Source organism: Mercenaria mercenaria, chromosome 10 (genome assembly GCF_021730395.1).
Source record: "Mercenaria mercenaria strain notata chromosome 10, MADL_Memer_1, whole genome shotgun sequence".
NCBI classification, from domain to species: Eukaryota; Metazoa; Mollusca; class Bivalvia; order Venerida; family Veneridae; genus Mercenaria; species Mercenaria mercenaria.
The window spans coordinates 30,386,784-30,407,046 of record NC_069370.1 but is presented as its reverse complement, the minus strand read 5'-3'; the positions used below and the strand labels follow the sequence as shown (position 1 = coordinate 30,407,046).

Genomic DNA, 20,263 nt, shown 5'->3' with positions numbered 1-20,263 from the left:
GTTAATCGTGATCAGTCTATTAGATATTTCTCTGAGTAACAACTGCAGCAAGGTTGTAGGTTCAGAATGTGACTCACTACAGACCTGGAGCGCCAGATTCCGGTAAATACCGGATTCAGGCGATTTGAATGATAAGTATCTTAATGTGTACATTTTGTAACCATGGTAATTCTAAATGTAACCTTTAGTCAGTATATCATACATATTATACACTAAATGTGCGCGGACATGCAATAATTTGCGTATTTTTGCCGTGCGCTCCAATGATACATATAATCACTTCTGGACATCGCACAAGACCGCTCCAGGTCTGCAATATGCAATGAGCAACATCGGTACTAGGTTCGAACCGTATCTTTATTTGTTTGTTTTGTCATAATTGTCAAACTGTATTTACCTTGTCTATGTATACTTTGTGTAAATGCCAGTCAGTAGCATCAAAACATTTTAGGAAACTGTGTGCTTGGAACCTGGTTATTCTTGCTTGATCTTTTTTTCATGCTTTTTTTTCGTTTCCCCTACCATTAATCATGGTATTTGTACCACCCTGCAAGTAAATGGTTTGACATACTCCTGATGTGATATAGACTTTTATAACCAAGTTTTGTTTTTCTTAGCTATATTTCATTTGTATACGAACAAGTGATCATTGGTTTCGTTACGACACAATATATCAATTTGTCTGTTAGTGTCGCTTTATATGCATTAGTCTGCTAATCGTACTTTTTATAAACTTGTTTGTTATCTGTGCTTTTTATCAATTTGTTTGTTACTCGTGCTTTTTTTATCAATTTGACGGTTACTTGTTTTTTTATGACAATGATTGTCACTCTTACTATTTGTTCTTTTGTCTGTTACTCGTGTTCTTAAATAATTTGACTGTTATCAGTGCCTTTTATTATTTTTTCTGTTACTCGTGATTTTTATTAGGTTGACTGTTACTCGTATTTTTTTACTTATTTGTTTGTTATTTGTATTTCGTATTGATTTGTCTGTTACTCGTGTTTTTGTATTAATTTGACTGTTACTCGTACTTTTTGTTTGTTTTGTTGGGTTTTATTCCATTTGTCAACAGTTTTTGACGGTCAGTTAACTCATCAGTGTTCACATGTAATACATCTTTCACTTTAGGTTTAACGAATAAGCATAATAATACCTCTTTGCAAAGGAATTTTCTTTGTACTTTAAATACACCTGTATATAATATACTAGTATTCTAAGTATTAGCTCGGGTTATTTCTGTATGCAATGTAGCCTGCTAGAATATATATCAGCATATATCTCTTTCCACTGATTAAATGGTGAACTCTCCTATTTTCCAAAACAAACACATGTTCAGCACGAAAAGCACACGTGATTGCAGTGAAATTAGTTTGAGTGTGGCGGCCGTACAAAGTCTCCCTGTACTTTCAATCAGAGTTGTTATATTTCGGTCTTTTCAGAGAAAATTCAGCAATACATTTATGTTGTGTTAGTGTACTGTTTAATTTTTCAGCTTTAACATTTTGGCTTGGGTGGCTCCAACGTTCTGGGTTTAATAGCTTCGGGTATTGTTTAATCGTCCCTAGGCTATATTGCCTGCTTCTTAATTTGGCATTTCGGCAGTTTCTGTGATATGTAGGCTTCAAAACCTCAGTTTTAATTTGTGAAGTTCTGCCCAAAAGCCCGATGAGTATTTTAAGTATGACCGTACGCGCTTTTCATGGAATTGCACATTGTGTATCATTGAAGGTACTGCCGCAGGAATACACCTATGGGTGTCTCTAAATTTAACTTCGGTACTTGTAACATGTCAAAATGTTGAGTTCTGCTCAACCAGGGGCTAATGGGCGTGGTTGGTAGTTTGCATTTGTACTCCATGAACAGGCTCAGTCAAACCGAGCCTGCAACATTTTCATTTGTGTCGCGTTGGGTGACCTGTGCTTTTCCACTTTTTAGACGGATTGTCGAAGACAATTCCGTCCAGTGGGACCACAATAATACATATACGATTTTTGGCTTAATCGATTTTTTGATAACCACCATATATTTCACACTCCGCCTAAGAAAATAGTTCTCAAATGGCAGCAAATAGAACAACTGAAATTACCACGCTTCACTGCGCGGTTTAATTGAATTCAGACGATTAGTGTAGTATAAACGCGAGCAGACGATGTGCCCGCTGACCAATAGATTAATTAAGCACGCTTTATATACTAGGCTGGATGACGGGTTTTTCATTGAAGATTTTACATCAATGGAATTCACAAATAAATTAGCTGTACTAAAAATTCAGAATTTAGGGGAAGTAAAAGCACGGATATTTGTTAGTTTTAATCACCACAAAGAAGTGAAATAGAATAATAAAACTTTGATAGATGCTTTTGATAATCAAAAGTAGTAAAATACTTTTCCAATGATTTATGATACTTGGAAAATTATTGCGAAAGGAATTTATTGAGTAAAAACAAAATATTTCATGCTCAAATGATTTGGCTGTTACAATATATTTTAATTTGCAACACGGAAATCCGTTATGTGTTTTCCTTAAAAGTCTGATCGTGCCTGCTATATTATTATAATAATGTTATAATAATTAGTGACCTTAAAAATGTGTTTCAGTTCTGTTCCCTATGTTATTATAGTTTGCCCAATAGTTATTACAAAATATATGATTGTTTTGTAATTCTGTTTATGTGTCTACATGCACATTTGTGCGGTCTGATCATGATAGTCTGCATTGTTCATATTTAGTCATTAAACTCTTAAATTCACAATGAACATAGAAATTTTGCAAAGAAATGGACATACTGTTGTAAAAAAACAACCGAAACCATTTACTAGTTTAACAGTCCCAACAGAGAAGGGACATTGCTGATCTCGGACCTGACAGAGTCAATACATTTCAAGACAATCCGTCCTCCAGTATTTACAATGCTTTGATTTTTCTATTTAAATGCGTCAAGTTTAGAAGCAATAACTCAATGCATTCTTTTGCATTTGCGTGCATGACCACTTGTTTACATATAAATTGTCTATGAAAAGTTCTATTTTCCTAATATTGCGAATCGATTATACTTCAGTATTACGAAGATTAACATTTTAATATTGAAAAATCCTTTATATTGAATTCAACAGAAGAACACGCACGATTTATCATTTAACATGTATTTCTCTAAATGTATGTCATGGATAGAAGTTCAAGGCAGCATTTAAGTTTAAATTAATTCATGTTGTCTGTAGCTATCTACAGTGCCAGTCATGCAATGGAACTGTGATTTAGAACTTTGAGAATTATATAATTTAAAGTTTATATTGATATGTGATTTATTATATAATTACATTAAATACCCGTTTATATCCCTTTTAGTTAAGGCTAGCAAAGAAATCCGGGCTGTTTATCCGTGCGGTTTTTGTTGAAACTTAATCTTTTTACTGAGACATTGAAACAAAAACGTGCATTTAAATTTCTTTTCGAAATTCGGACAAGGTTTGTCATCTAGACAAATATATCCACTTTGGATCACATTGAAATGCATCTACGTCTCGTTTGTATGTTTCATACAATGTTTGGAACTCTTCGGAGCAATAAAGCTAATTTGTTGTTATAACTTGTTCGTCTTTGAAATTTTTACATCGATGTTTCATGGTTCAAATGATTCGAGAAAAAAAAATGTGAATTGTAAGTGGATTCTATGAAACTGGAGTTCAAGTAAGTACTTAAATGCATTTTGTTTGTTAAGTTTAAACGACTAATGTTCAAGCTAAATTGGGTTAATAGGGGCCGGGGAAACTTGTCTACCAAAGTTTCATTTTCACTGCGAAATTAATTTGTTCTCTACAAGCACTAGCTTATTTGATACTCCTCCTAAAGACTACTTTGTATCTATTTTTAGGCTGGCGAACTCGTTCGCCAGACTATTATTAACACAAATTGAAAGTCACAAAGATCAACTGTATGCTGAGACTGACAACATAAATCATTTCATCCCCAATTCAAATAGTTCCGTCAAGTATATCAGTTTTACCACGGATTTATTGAAAGATTGTTAAACTCATCTGTTTCAATAAAAACTTTTTTCAACCATTTTATTATCGTGTTTTTCTATCAAAGAAAAAAATATTTGAAAGTAAAAACAGACGTCTATAAAGGCGTCGCTAATTACATATTCAAAATTAGTACGCGTTTCTTTATTAGGCTGGTGTGACATCACCCTGCATGTTCATTCACTTTAGTAAAGACTCATTCATTATGTATGGAAACAATTTAGTTTTAGATTGTGGGATAGTCTATTTTAAGTAGAGGTACACAAACTAATGCACTTAAAGATGTTTTTCACAATTATTTCTAGCGGACAGAATTTTTTGTAACTTTGCTTATTTATAGATTGATGTATGACAAGTTAAAATAAAAAATAAAAATGATAGGTACCCGTGCTTCTTTTTTCAATATTCAAAGTTTATTCAGAACACCAAATCGATATTTTTGTCTGAAGAAACAATACATACATGTCATACTAAAACCACTGCAAACAACTATTTATTCAAAGTTTCACTCTGATGTTATTGTTTATGCATCACAATTAATGAAACCACTATAACTATGCATAAAAAGTCAACATATAGATATATTAACTCAGAAAAATTACTCTTGACGGATGTCGAAAGTATCTGAATCTGAGAAAATCACGAAGTATTTCTTAATGATATGAAAAATCTAGTGTACAGAATTTTACTTAATTTTATATTATGTAAGCTAGAACTAAGACAAAAAAATCTAAACCAAAAAAATAATATCAACCCGTGCTTGTTTTCAAGAAAAATTAAAAAATATTCACTCCACCCACAAAAGTATTTTTTCATTACCCCACCCACCAAAAATTATTTACATTTTTTTTTCTTACAAAACAAACTGCACAATGTTATTATCAGTTTCTTAACCAGTTTTCTTACTCACATGCGAAATAATGCTCCTTTAAGGTTACATGCCTCTAGGTCAAATACTTTTTGAGATACGTGCTACACAAGCTTTCACATGCCATTTACGTATATATTTGACCACGTCAAGGGACATAAATCTGTTTTTACTTAGTGAAACCTCAAATAAAGCACTGGTGTACAACTTCGCATGCTCAATTTAATTCTCGTGTGGTTTCATGACTCTCGGCGCATATACTTTTGAGGTATATGCGACACAAATGTTTAGACCGTTTATGTACAATTTGACTGTCAAGGGCCATAACTCTGGTCTTACTACGTGAAATGCGGGATGGGGCACAAAAAGTATAACAACATTTTTAGGAAGTCACATTTGAACTTGAAGGAGATAGATCTACGTTAAAATTTTCTGGATTTCTATTTGACTTGGAGTCGGCTGCATCATTACTGGACGAAATAGTTTACTTTCAAATTGGCTGTCCACAATGTATTTGATTCGAGCTCTTCCTACGACTCCTCCTCCAATAAAACACCATCTCTTTTAAAGGTAAAATATGGATGCACGACCTATATTGTCAGTACATACGATATTTTTTGCGCGAGTGCACTGCATATCCGACAATTATGCACTTTAGGCGGCGAATCCTGAACTTTACAGTGGTTATCGCTTGCTGCGCGATTGAGCTGCGCATACAATATTGTGATGAACTCCTTTAAAATCTTGCAGTTAGAGTTTTGATAACACTTTTATATCTATTCATGAATCTTAATTATATTACAATTTTGGGTTGATTAGCCCCAGAGTGAACAATATGTTTCAGATTCTCTTAACACCATATGCCTACAAGCAGCAGTAAACAATTGCCCCAAACATTTCCGCAGAACAGTAATAACATGTATGTCATATAAATTTTTATAGCTGTCAAAAATGCATAGAATACTATAATTTCTACGTGATTCTGTAAATGACTATGTCATGCATCTCTTTGTTATCCTTTAAGAAAACATTAGAAAATATTACATAATGAATGTAAATCAATTCGCCCCCTATGAATGAAATGTCCGTATGAATGGAAAATTTTCGTCTTTGGCAATGTAAAACTCAATGACATAATACACACAGTGTGTAACATGTAGGGATAAAGCTGATAAATCATACGAAATGTAAGACGTATTTAACAAAAATATGCACCACATCGAATTAAAATTTTATCGAAACACTTAGATAAGATAATGTTTATGTTGTTTAAATGGAAAAGGAATTCCAGCGGCCACTTCGTTATAGATTATGACCTCGGTCTATAAATAGCTCATTAAACAAACGCTGGTTCCGAGCACAGTTTCATTCATAACAAATGTCGATATGAATTATACTGCGCATTATCAATTAAATGTTTAACAAAAGTATTACTTTTACTAGGTATAATTTTGCATATAATGTAATAAATAATGAGCACAAAATATGTATAATGTAAAAGGGAAGCATAGTTTTTAAAAATCAATTCTTTCAGATCAGTTGGTATAGATTCTACGGGACGTAATCGCTGCGTGGAATTGCCACAATAACGTGAGAAGAACCAAATGACCACATTTTACGATTTGTGTACCGAAACAGCGTACATGTTATATTTTGCTACAGAAAAAATGTTTACATTAACAATAGAAACTATAATATTATTTGATTTAACGCCAATTTGTTTGTGTTGTTTTGTCCTTTTTGGGGCTATTTTTATACTAAACAAATTCGTTTTAGAAACATTCTGACGAATGCTGAAAGTAATATTGTAAAAAGTGCTCTGTCTCTAATTTGCTTAAGGGGATGGGGCGTAGATGTAAGCGATTTTTGTTTAAACACACGTTTTCAACAGTATTTCAGGTTATATTAAGATAGCGGACCCGTAACTGTAATGTTTAGCAATTGCATTAACTTAATACAGTCCTGAAGTTAACATTATTTCGCACTGTGTTGCATTTTTAAACGACTTTTACCGCGTCGCTTTCTTTTCTAAAGTGATAACCACTGCGCAAAACGATCGCAGAGAATTCATTATACCAAATATTTTGCTAAAAGAAACCTCAAAGTATTGCGTAACAATTATAAAACACAAAGTAAAACTGTCGATAACAATTTTTCAGGGGAGCTTCAAGTAAAAGGATTTAATCGGACAGAAATTAAGCTCCAACACTAAAAAATTATGGCCTTGCTCTTTGCATTTAAAAAGAACCATAGGGCAGAAGTAAAACCTACCTACATTTCTTCCAAAATTTGTAAACTAAAGAATAAGAGCAAAATCAAGAACTTTTACAACATGTAACTAAGTATTTTCAAAGATGTTTACACCTTCACCCTTCCTTATCAGAGGTTAAATTCACTTTAAACAGCAAGAAATGGCTAATCAAATGAAAAATTTCCGCTTTTGTATAACAAATCAATGATAACTAGAAAATGTTTTTGTAAAAAAGCGCATGTCTCCCCCAATGCAAAGTCCTATAGGCAAGAAGTCAATAGGGGTCAGGAGCGAAAGTCAAAGAGACACTGATGGTTGGCTGCAATAGGGATCATCTACTTGGCATGTCCATTCATTCCGCTAAATTTCAACACTCTTGGCCTAGTGGTTCTCAAGTCACTGTTCAGGCTCCTGTGACCTTGACCTTTGATCAAGTGACCTCAAAATAAATAGAGGTCATCTACTCTGCATGTCCAATCATCCTATTAAGTTTCAACATTGTAGGTCAAGTGGTTCTCAAGTTATTTCCAAAAAGTGATTTTACATGAACAGGCCACTGTGACCTTGACCTTTAATAGACTGACCCCAAAATTAATAGGGGTCATCTACTCTGTATGTTCAATCATCCTATGAAGTTTCAACATTCTGGGTCAAGTGGTTCTCAAGTTATTGATCGGAACTGGTTATCAATGTTCAGGCCCCTGTGACCTTGACCTTTAACGGAGTGACCCCAAAAACAATAGGGGTCATTTACTCTGCATGAACAATCATCCTATGAAGTTTCAACATTCTGGGTTGAGAGGTTCTCAAGTTATTGATTGGAAATAGTTTTCCATGTTCAGGCCCCTGTGGCCTTGACCTTTAACAGAGTGATCCTAAAATCGTTAGAGGTCATCTACTCTGCATGACCAATCATCCTATGAAGTTTCATCATTCTGGGTCAAGTGGTTCTCAAGTTACTGACCCGAAATGGTTTTCAATGTTCAGGCCCCTGTGACCTTAACCTTTCACAGAGTGACCCCAAAATCGTTAGGAGTCATCTACTCTGCATGACCAATCATCCTATTAAGTTTCAACATTCTGGGTCAAGTGGTTCTCAAGTTACTGACCGGAGATGGTTTTCAATGTTCAGGCCCCTGTGATCTTGACCTTTAATGGAGTGACCCCAAAATCAATAGGGGTCATCTACTTTGCATGTACAATCATCCTATGAAGTTTCAACATTCTGGGTCAAGTGGTTCTCTAGTTATTGATCGGAAATGGTTTTCCATGTTCAGGCCCCTGTGACCTTGACCTTTGATGGAGTAACCCCAAAATCAATAAGAGTCATCTACTCTTCATGACCAATCATCCTATGAAGTTTCAACATTCTGGGTTAAGTGGTTCTCTAGTTATTGATCGGAAATGGTTTTCAATGTTCGGGCCCCTGTGACCGTGACCTTTGACAGAGTGACCCCAAAATCAATAGGAGTCATGTACTCTTCATGGCCAATGATTCTATGAAGTTTCAATATTCTGGGTCAAGTGGTTCTCTAGTTATTGATCGGAAATGGTTTTCAATGTTCAGGCCCCTGTGACCTTGACCTTTGACGGAGTGACCCCAAAAACAATAGGGGTCGTCTACTCCAGCAGCCCTACAACTCTATGAAGTTTGAAGGTTCTAGGTTAAATGGTTCTCCAGTTATTGCTCGGAAAGGAAGTGTGACGTACGGACGGACGGACGGAAGGACGGACAGGGCAAAAACAATATGTCTCCTGGGGGAGACATAATAAGTCTTTTGAAAAAAAACGCGGTGTATTTGCCACTGACATTTACAAGACGGTGCCCGACTGTGTCCCATTCATTGTTCATTTTGCCCCCGTTTGTCTACAATTTTTGCTTCATTTATATTTTGAAGATATGTTTATGTGTACAAATCAATACATACACTGTTATGAGGTTGTGGTTTGATTGGATTGCGTTCTCCGAACCTGACTTTTTTGTTAGATATTAATCTATTTTGTTTTAACGGTACTTGGTAAAATCCAAAAACAGGTAAAGCAGGTGTATTTTCGGATAAGTGGTGTTCATTTGTATATTGTAGTAATCTTTACTCCAGACACAATGCTTCATTCCATAACAAATTTGTAGTCAAGTGGATAGTGTGTTGGATCTCTATTCTTTTTATGTTTGTATGGTGTAGGTTCGAGTCCTTTTTAAAAAAGATTTTACTAATTCTATTTTTGCGGGTCTTTTTTATATCATCTTTTGTATTTATTTTTGCTTTCATTCTTGCAAGAGTTTTCTCTATTCATTTGCAATGTTAATAGATTTAATATCGATTCTAATATGAGATCCCCTGAAAAATATTAATATGTACTTAGTATAAGTGCACAAGAAAATCATGATACAAATAGTTTTACCTGCATTCTTCTCCAGGTAAAACATGTTAAAAAGATAAAAAAAAGTAGCTCGTCCCGTATTCGAACCAGCACCGTAAGCTTACAAATCATACGTGTTAACCACTAGACCACGCCGCTATTTACATCGGTTATGCGATATAAGATATTTGTCATGTAATGTTTCCACCTGATTCCCTATTTCATTGTTATGGGTAGATCCGGTATTAGTAAATAAAGGCCACAGTTATCGCGTTTTGTTAATAACATATTCACAAACCAAAATAAATATTTGAAATCAATCATTGAAAATAAATTCCCTATATAATCTATTGCTCAAAGTAATATCAGTATGGAAACCAATATTGATTATCGGATAATTTTCAAGGGGGACAACCTACTACGATAAGCCAGTCAAATATAATAAAAGCTGGGGATGGCTATTTTCAACGCTTTTGTAAGCAAAACAGATATTCCATATGCGGAATTTTTCATATTGCTTAAACATATGTGATACCCACCACTATACGTTGATCAGTCTGTACAAGTATATAAGTCAGAGGAGAGAATGTTGTATTTCAGCAAGATCTGCTTTAAACAGAAAGATAGGTGATAATACTTGTGGCTATGTTTTAGTAGCACACACTTGCGAATATCTCTACTGATGAGCTAGTAGGCCTGTGCTTACTTATAATAACTTGTTTCTCATATTGTTTTAGCAAATAAAGTGCAGTCAGCAGAGACTGTTTTCACTCTCCAGTGACACTGTTTAAGCTGGCGAACGCGACCTCAGCTGCCTGCAGTCAGTGTTGTTCATGCATGCTATTTTTCGCTAAAATATTTGAACTAAGATGAGTATACAAACATCTAATCTGATAGAATTTCTAATTTAATTAGATTAATGTAAAAATGTCACTGTATACTACTCATATAAATCGAATGTTGCCGAACAATTTTGTTTTGTCATTTCTAGCAATGGTCTCGCCAGGGACACTTGCTTTAATTAGGTTAAATTCGAAAACACTCAAAAGCTTTTAGATTTGAACCGCCAAGGTCGCATGAAGGAAGTAGTTCTTGGTAAACAAAAAGAAAGCAGCGGTAAGCATTTGCGATATCAGCTGGAAAATGGACTTGAAGTGACTTTACTTATTCAATAGAAATCACCCGAGAAAAATTCGCTGTTAAAATATTGTAATTACAGAATTAATAAAAATGTCTTCCTACACGACAGCGACCTTCAACGAATGGAATAATGCCTATCACACGTGAACTGTATGGAACAATGCTTATCGAGTAATCAGATGGAATTAGACGCTTTCACTGGAATTATCTGCTCTTATCAATTGTATATTGTTGAGACCTCCATAGTTAATTGAAGATACGCAAGTCAAGTTTTTTTTTTTGCTTTTGAGAATTAAGAATATTTTCTAGGAGCATTCCATACTAAGGTTTATATTGTGCTACATTTCTCTTAGGGAAAGCTTGTCTCTTTTAAAATTAGCATTTACGCGGTGGATCATGGTATTGATGCAGAAATCTGTTAGACTTTGTTACTTCCCTTGTCTTACAGAGTCTAAGAAATGTGTACGCTTGTATTTGGTTTGTTAAGTGGCAGATGACAGTTTTGCATTTGGCCTACGTTTTTTAAATAAAATAGGTAGATGTACTTTAAAGGCCTTTATATTCAACTGGTTATTTATGGTGTTTATAGAACTAAGGATTCCTGCGTACGAGTAATTATTGTTTAAAATAAATGCTTGAATCGAATTTCCTAGCTCCGTGTAGGCGGCCGGGTTTAAAATCTTACCCGAGGTAACGGAAGTCAGAAAAAATAGAAACGGTCATCCATCCATCCTGCTTCAGCTCAAATTTGCGGAAAAGGTAAACGGTTATGAGACCATTTTCTTCCCACCATTATTTTCGTCTGTTCACATGCTTTAAAAATACACATATGATTTAGGTCTGTCATTTATTATAGAAACAACGGAATCGGCACTCTGAAAATGTCCCATGATGAAGTGTTAAATATATGCAATACATCCGCTCAACACAACACTTTTCGGGAATTTCTCAAAATTGAATTTTAATGATTTTTTTCGCACTGGTGTTGTGAAATTTTCAAATTTACTGTCCCTTGCCCCCATAATTACTGACGCTGTATTGCTTAGACAGATCAGTGGAACAGACTACAAATGGAATCAGTTTCAAACTCGACTTAGAAAAAATAAATCTTGCCTCTAGTGATAGAATTTATACCAAAATAGAGTTATTGTTTTGAAATGATTATACAATTAGACAATATTAATACAATGCATATAACAAATAAGTCAATACGGGTCATTTGTTTTTGGGTGCAAGTTTCAGATTTGAAAAAAAAATCCTTTCAAAAACAGTTTTCCGGGAATCCTCCTCAGAAGTGTCTCCGCAAGTTTGCCAAGCCACTGGAAGCAAATTGTTTAGATTTGAATTATTGAGTAGTCATCTTCTCGTTGTTATTATTGAACAGTAAGTTTAAGGGTTGATTTTGTCGGATAGCTTTTATGTTAATCTGATTTTCCTGTAAGTTTGTAATTACGAGTGAACATGTCGTAGTCATGGTCTTGCCAATAATTGTCAACATTCAACAGTTAGACATCAAGATCATGGACTAAAGTGAGATATTGATATCTACTTCAACTGCTTTCAGCTCTGCGGAGCCAATCTCTATTACTCACTCCAATGACGTATACTTGGTCATTGACCTGTTTATGTGAGTCGTGACTCACAGTTTGCTGGTTCTTACTGAAATTCTTTTGAAATCTGGCATGAATCCAACAAAATAAAGAGGGTTTTTGAATCTATCTGACTTTAATGGTGGTACTTAATAGGCTGGTATTACTGAATGTATACATTTGTCCAACTGACATCCATGATCTGCAATGAACCCCTTGCTGTCAGCACTTTCAGTGCTTTGATTTACATGTGTAAGATAAGTCAGTTAACTAATGTCTTTTGCCTTCTGCAAATAACAGAATTGTTTGTTACTCCTGTGTTTTTGTCTGTTATTTGTTTAAATGACAGATATCCATATTTTTAGCGCCAGTTTATCCACTAATTGATAATCTCTTCAATAGGTGTTGTTCTGGTTCAACGCCATGTGTCAACAGAAGCCGGGGAGTAAGTGTACCAATGTCATAAAAAACCGCAAGAAGAACATTTTATGATCTCTGGGGAGCATTCACATTATCCGTTTTACAAATGACATATTTCTATTCGTATTCGGAATTAAAATTTCTCAAAATTAATATCAGTCGTTTCAAAAATTTAAAAGGTTATTTTAATAGCCAGCAATTATGAATGAAAATATTCTTAGCAGAGTTTATTTCCTAAAAGGTCTATAAAATATGTAGAAAAGTCAAAGACATGCAATTGAAATAAGTTTAAAAGAGAAGAAATCTAAACTGCTTGTTATAATACACCTTTGATGAATGGGGTGATACGACTCCAAAAACACATATTTGTGTATCATGACGTAAATATAAATACACCGTTGATTCCTTAAATATGTATTTTATTATAAATACATTCTTTTGCACTCAAGTATGTGTATATTGACCTTATCTTAAAATAAACAAACCTTATTTGTGCACACAGCTGATATGAGTCATATGGATGCTTTAAAGGAGCGCCAGATTGAATGTATCAGTATTAATCTTAGAAGAAAATGATAAATTGTTAAACAGCAAACATGCTTCTATTCTTATACACAGTACATTGTCATATTTTGTCTTATAGTGTTATATATTTGTGATATATTATATCTACCTACCTCTGACACTGAGAATCTGAAATGACACTATTTAACATTCATTATTAGAGTCTGTATTGTCCGTGAGTTTCGTTTAAAATGCAAACACATAACATACATGTTGTTAAAAAAATTATTAAAGTAACATCATAATTCAACATACTTTATTCACACTCTCTGAAAATATTGAGAGAAAAAGTATGGTTAAGCACAATTTATTCCAAAAACATTTTGAAAGAGAAGTGTATTTTTTAATATCTAAAGAGGAATATATTGTTTTCTAAAGCAAATAAAACATTTTCAGAGAGCAATGTATTTTTTAGATATTTAAAGAGAAAGATTTTTTTCTATAGCAAATGAAACATTTTCAGAGAGGATTGTATTTTTAAAAGAAAAGAATAAAGAAGAATATATATTTGACAGCAAATAAAACTATCAAAAAGGAGTGTTTTATTTAAAAAAATATTTAAAGGGGAAGATTTTTTTCAATAGCATTTTCAGAGAGGAGAATATGTTTTGAAAAAAATTAAAGAGGAATATACTTTTTTTTCAAAAGCATTTAAAACATTTTCAGAGAGGAGCGTATCTTTTTTGAAAAAAAAAACCTAAAGAGGAATATATTTTTTTCTGTACCAAATAAACAATTTTCAGAGAGGAGTGTATAAGTATAAATAGAAAAAAAAGTCAGATATAGTGGTGTTTTTTCCCCCTGAAACATATTTGTAAAGAACAGTATAATCACTATTAAGTAAGTAATTATGTTAAAAGAGGAATGCACTACCAGTATCTATATATGTATATTTTTTGATAAAACAGATGACTATATTGTCTGTTTTTCTTCTTTAGAAGTAAAATATTTTTGTAAGAAGTAAACTATTCCAATCGATTAAAATACTTTAAGGCATTAATGTACATCCGTATAGACCAATGTGCTGTTTCTTAAACACATTTCAATGAGGGAAATGTCAAGGGCCCAAACACTTTTCTTGTTTATCTTGTACAATAAGCTCTTATAATTTGATATAAATGTTGGTATTTGATCTCTTTCACCACTACTGATAACATGATCTACCAGAAATACACAGCACTGTTTACAGGTAAGATTTTATTCTGTTGTGGACAGAACCAACATATACATTGTCTGGAAAAAATATATCTTTCCGCTGTGCTGATTATAGCAAGTGCCAAGGTTACTTTATGATGGTCTGTACATATTTTTTTTCAGATTAATCTTGTCAAAAGACAGCCATTTGTTTGTACTGAACAGATACTATCTGTTGAAAGATTTTATCAAGCCTCTATTCTCTACTATCCCTTTTTATGGTTTAGCACATTCTTGTAACTTTATGAATTTAAAATTGCTTTGTTATCTCTATTAATTTATTTTATATCATAAAAAATTGTCAGCTGAGGCTACATCTGTGTAGCATTCAGACATACAATTGTGGGTGACATATTATTCTATAACCATATAAAAGGTTATTTCCGAAGGAGAAAGAGTACGATCAGAGTTTCTGTCATAAAAATCACAGTAATTTAAACTGAATAGACACAGGCAATATTTATTGTTGTAATAATAATTAGTTTATCATGACCAAACTTAAATTCAGTGTCATGATTGTAAAGTACTACCTTTTAACATTGGTCTTTAGAAAATAATGTAGCACAAATAGATACAAAGTTCTTTACTATGACACTATCATAAAGGCTTTCTGTACTATATCTAGATACAAGTACTGTATGTACTGTACTTCAGCATTGTATCATTTGTAAAACCCTACTAATACTTTACTCATTCACTTTGAAATCTGTCAGTCCTGGTCAGGATACAGCGGCATTGGCATTTTGTACCCTGAGTACAGTTCTCATGGGTCAATGAAAGGGCTTAATCCTTTTTAAATAAATCCTTATTTACTAATACGATTAACTCCTTTTGTATGGTCAAGCAGAATATGAGCCTATTTTCACTGTCCTTAAATAAGTTCATGTTGTATTTGTAACCTTTATTCATACCTTTATTCATAGTTAACAAATCAGTATTTGATTTTCCAGGGAATAATTTTCTTTTTGCAATGTTAATCATACATTGCCTTTCTGTAATTAGCAAATTAGATAACTAATGCTGTATGTAGTTATTAACAAAACATAGATGTTTTTATGTATTTATTCATATTTAACTAATATACAAAGACCCATACAAATCAATATAAAAACAAAGATACTGTATTTTGTTTTTAATTTGCAAGTTAACAGAGTCTTATTTAGCTCCGACCAAATTATAAATAAAATCAACTATTAATATTGATAAATATATGAGTTTCCAGATTGCTAATCACTGTCGCTGGACGTATAATCATCCATAATACTTTCCAATAAATACTTCCTCTTATTCGCTGCAAATTGAATCGCCTCATCAGTTAAAAAAAATCACCATCTTCCGTCAAGCGCTTTGCAGCCTTTTCTATCTTTAGGATTTTTTTCGGGACGATCATTTTTAAAAATAAGATTTGTATAAACTTGTCCGAACTGTTAGACGTACTGTGACTTTAATTTTTCAAATGCTTCATCTCTCAACTTTAATCGTTCTATGTGAGTTCCGCCTAACGTAACTGTTGTACAAACGCTTTGATATCATCTTCCATTGATTCATATGTAAGATTAACAAAATATTTTCATATGTCAAAGTCTTCCTGTTCCTCGTACGCGTCTGTGTCAGAGTCATACCCAGAGTCATTTCACTAATAATACTTTCTACGTCGCTACATTCATGTTCACTGTCCTCTACAGAAGAAACATTATCTGATATGTCATGAATAGCACCCAAATATCTATGAAGATTATTCTTACGCCCAAACTGTTTGTGACAAGGAACACATCTGGGCCCCATGCTGGTTTGTTTAGAAATAAAAAGCGGTAGGTGTGTTAGGTCTATTTATATATGTAACCTCCCTCTCCTACTCTTGATTATTGTAAATATTTGAAAATTTTAAGAAACAACACATTGGTTTATACGGATGTACATTCACTGGAAGAGTTCAGTTTTTGTACTCTTACTTCTTATATAAATATTTTATTTCTAAAGAAGAGGAACAAACTATATTGTCATCTGTTTTTATAAAAAAATACATATATAGCATACATAGATACTACCAATGCATTCCTCTTTTTACATAATTACTTAAAGAGAAGTATGATAATTTATTTGTTATAGAAAAAATATATTCCTCTTTAAATGTTAAAACAAAATACATTCCTCTCTGAAAATGTTTAATTTTATTCCTCTTTAAATATTAAAAAATACACGTCTCTTTTAAAATGTTATGATTGTTTTTGGAATAAAGTGTGCTTAACCATACCTTTTCTCTCAATATTTTCAGAGGATGTAAATAAAGAGTGTTGAATGAGGATGTTAAAAAATCATTTTTCATAACATGTATAATATGAGTTTGCATTTTAAACAAAACTGACGGACAAAAACTGGTGTTAAAGTATTATTGAATTTTAAATAGTGTCTTTTTAAGTTCTCAGTGTTAAAAGTAGTTAGATATAATATATCACAAATATATTTATATAACATTATAAGACAGAACATGACAATGTATTGTGTATAAGAATAGAAGTATATGTTTGCTGTTTAATAAAATTTATCGTAATCTTCTAAGATTGATACAGATACATTCAATCTGGAGCAGTTTTAAAGCATCTATATGGCTCGATCATATCAGCTGTTTGGACAGATAAGGTTTTGTTTATTTTAAGATAAAGCCAATATATAGATACTCGAGTGTAAAAACGTGTATTTATAATAACACACATATTTAAGGGGTCAATTGTGTATTTAATAGTTACGTCATAATACACATATATGAGGGTAAATATGTGTATTTTGGGGTCGTATCCCCCATTAATCGCACTTTTTTTGCAGTGTTAATGATTCATTATGTGTAACGGTAAAGCTTTGCAATTTGGATGGCAAAGTCGACCTTTGTGTTTCAAATATCTTGAACTGAAAGATGTATCGAATGGAGTGCTCCTCTAGCAAATGTGATAGTGACAATTAAAATCATGAGAAAATCGCAGTCGTACATGGTCCTATATATCTTTTCTAGACATTCAGTATTCGTATATTAATCAATAAACTACTAATAATGTATTAATTAAATGAAATGCATATGCTATACATTTTTTAAAGAAAGCCATAATTGCACGGTAAAATGTTAATTAAGGTAGTATTTGTTACAAATCCAGGATGAATATTGAGCGAAAAGACAAACCTTTGTAAAACTGACTCAACAAATTTTTCTAACCAAGATATATTTACAGAATAATATTTTATTGCTGTTCTTTGAAAACCCTACTTGTCACTTTTTGTACGAAAGCATTTATTCAGACTTTTCAATAGCATTACTTCCTTAAATATTTGGGGGGAAAACACTACCAAACAGTTGTATACCGGTATGTTGGTAATGGTCATCCTTATAAAAGTAAATTCAAACTTTATGCACATTCAATTAGTTTTTATTAAATCTCCTGAGATAAAGTCCAGTGAATTCTGGACTCATTAATCTTAGACTAAATGTTTGATCTTAATTTTCAATTTAATCAGAATTATTCCAAGCAAATGCAAACTTACATTATATAGAAAAAAGTAGCATTGTTGTATTTTGTTGTTCACCGATTGTAAAATAGACATAAGAATAAGTCAGTGTACTAAACCTCTAAATTCAAACTGTCTGTTTTAATGAAAACATTTAAAATCATTTACCTTCCATAGGTATAGTGCTCTCACTCAAACTGTTCTTGTGTTTTATCAAATTTGGACGGACGTTTTTGCTTTTACCGTGATTTACTAAGGTAAATTAACATAGTGGTTATGCCAATTTTTCTCAGATCTATAGAATAATACCGTGTTCAGACTACGTTTTTAATCCTACATTAACTTGGGTTTATTTTTTAAACTCGTTTGCGTCCACACTATATGTGGTGTAAAACGTGAATTTTGTAAAGGTCAAGTGGTTTCTGTAATGTAGCATTAAAACTACCTTGGGAGGTGGTTTTAATACTACATTAAAAAGTAATGCTACATTATTTTACAAATGTGAACGCAAATGTGGGTTATAACTGGTTTTACAATCCCAAATCCACAGATCTTACCTTTTGGAGGAAGATTCAATGTGTTTCTCTTTTGTATCAAACAATTGATGCTGTGGCTGGCAAAAGTAATTGGACTGTTGTTGAAACAAAAACATTAAATTGCGATATGGAGTCATGCTGATGCTCAAAATGGACAATAGATGGAATGAACAGAAATTCTTAGATGAACACAGAAGTTTAAATATTGATGACCCCTTCGTGTTTCTTTTAGCCTCAATTCTTTGTAACCTTTTTGCTTATTGCAAGATATTTGTTAACTTTCAACATTACATGTATATATTTAAACCACATTTCTTTGCCAAGTGTGGACGCAAACTAGATTATATTTTGATGGGTTTTGAATGTCAAATACCAATTATAGCCAATTAGTGCCTAATAAAAATAAAACCGTTCTGCTAGTGTGAACACGGTATTAAATGCATAGATCTAAGAAGTAAAGTGAGTCACTTGATCATGTTTGTTTAGACATACCATATTGGCCATATTGAACCTTTGTTAGGTTTGATTTGTTGGTTTTCAAGTTACATAGATTGCATGTATTTCGTGTTTTTCTCTCACTGGTAACAACACATCGTTTCGGAATTTTCAAATTAGCTACCACCTGCCCACTAAAAGAATAATCATTCTCTGCGCTATGCTTTATGCAAGTGACCGTCACATGCATTTCTTTATTTGGTAATATGACTTTAAAATGAAATGCAACAAATCTATGCATGCACTGGTCGTAAAAATTAATTGTTTCACATACCATTCAAGAATTATTTTATTTGGTTCGACAGAATAAGCACGAAACGATTATTACCCAGGGGAACAGTATTATTCTAAACATTGTAATATTAACCTACGTGAGTTATTGATATTCACAAACAACAGTGGATTTATGGTGTCTATTGAGGGTGATATACACGATCATACCAATACTAATCGCAACCAGTTTAATGATAAATTCAGATTGCATGATCATTCGAGACCAATTTGAATGATAGTCAAAGTATCTAACCTTGTTTAAGAGCATATCTCTACGTAATTCGAAATTAAAATTCATTAACCGACAAATCATTCCATAGTCTAAACAAGCTGAAATAACGGAGCACGGCGAAAAAATATGTTACATCGTTCCTGTCGTGTTTTACAGTATATGTATCAAAATAAATCCATATGCTATGGAGTAAATGTTTGCTTACACCCGGGAGGCCAAAATGATTCAGTTGGCATATATGTACGTACATTTGTCTAAAGTCATTCTTTCTTTTCATCAATGTATTTTAAACACTTATGGTAGCATTGTCTGGATTACTTTCCAGGGAAGCATTGTGATCTCTTAGTGGCAATAAAGGCGATATGGCCAATGTTCATGTCTAATACCTAGGGCTTGGTTCTAAAGTAAGCAGATAAGTTCTCCAAAAACTGATTCTTTTCCAGATTTACACTGTGTTAAATTTAGAGAAGAAAAATGGCGAAAAGGAGCCAGCATACATTCGATTGGTAAAAGAAAAGTTGCAATATTTAAAAGAGATAATTTTTATGAATTAACGCCATGTGATATCGTTTCATATTGAAATCGTATATATAAACCTGCGCTGTGGAGACATTTCCAATAAAGTCTTACGCATATTAGGAGAAAATAAAATTTACGAATCTAAAATACAGTCATATACATACAAATGATAATTTTCTAATTCATATGAAGATGATGAACTGCTTATAATCAAAGCTGAGACGGAATCTATAGACAATTAATGAAACATAATAAAAATTCTGAACGTTTCGGGTCAAGCTTTACCAGGAATCACACTGG

The 20,263-nt window shown here is 32.9% G+C and overlaps 1 protein-coding gene across 1 annotated transcript in view; it reads left to right on the top strand.

Moving 5' to 3' along the window:
* Positions 1-3,179: 3,179 nt before the first annotated feature.
* Positions 3,180-20,263, top strand: part of LOC128559850 (uncharacterized) — a 37,777-nt gene continuing 20,693 nt past the window's right edge. The window contains exon 1 of the mRNA XM_053552599.1: positions 3,180-3,691. The gene's annotated coding sequence lies outside the window, so the exon portion shown is untranslated. The remainder of the gene's footprint in view (positions 3,692-20,263) is intronic.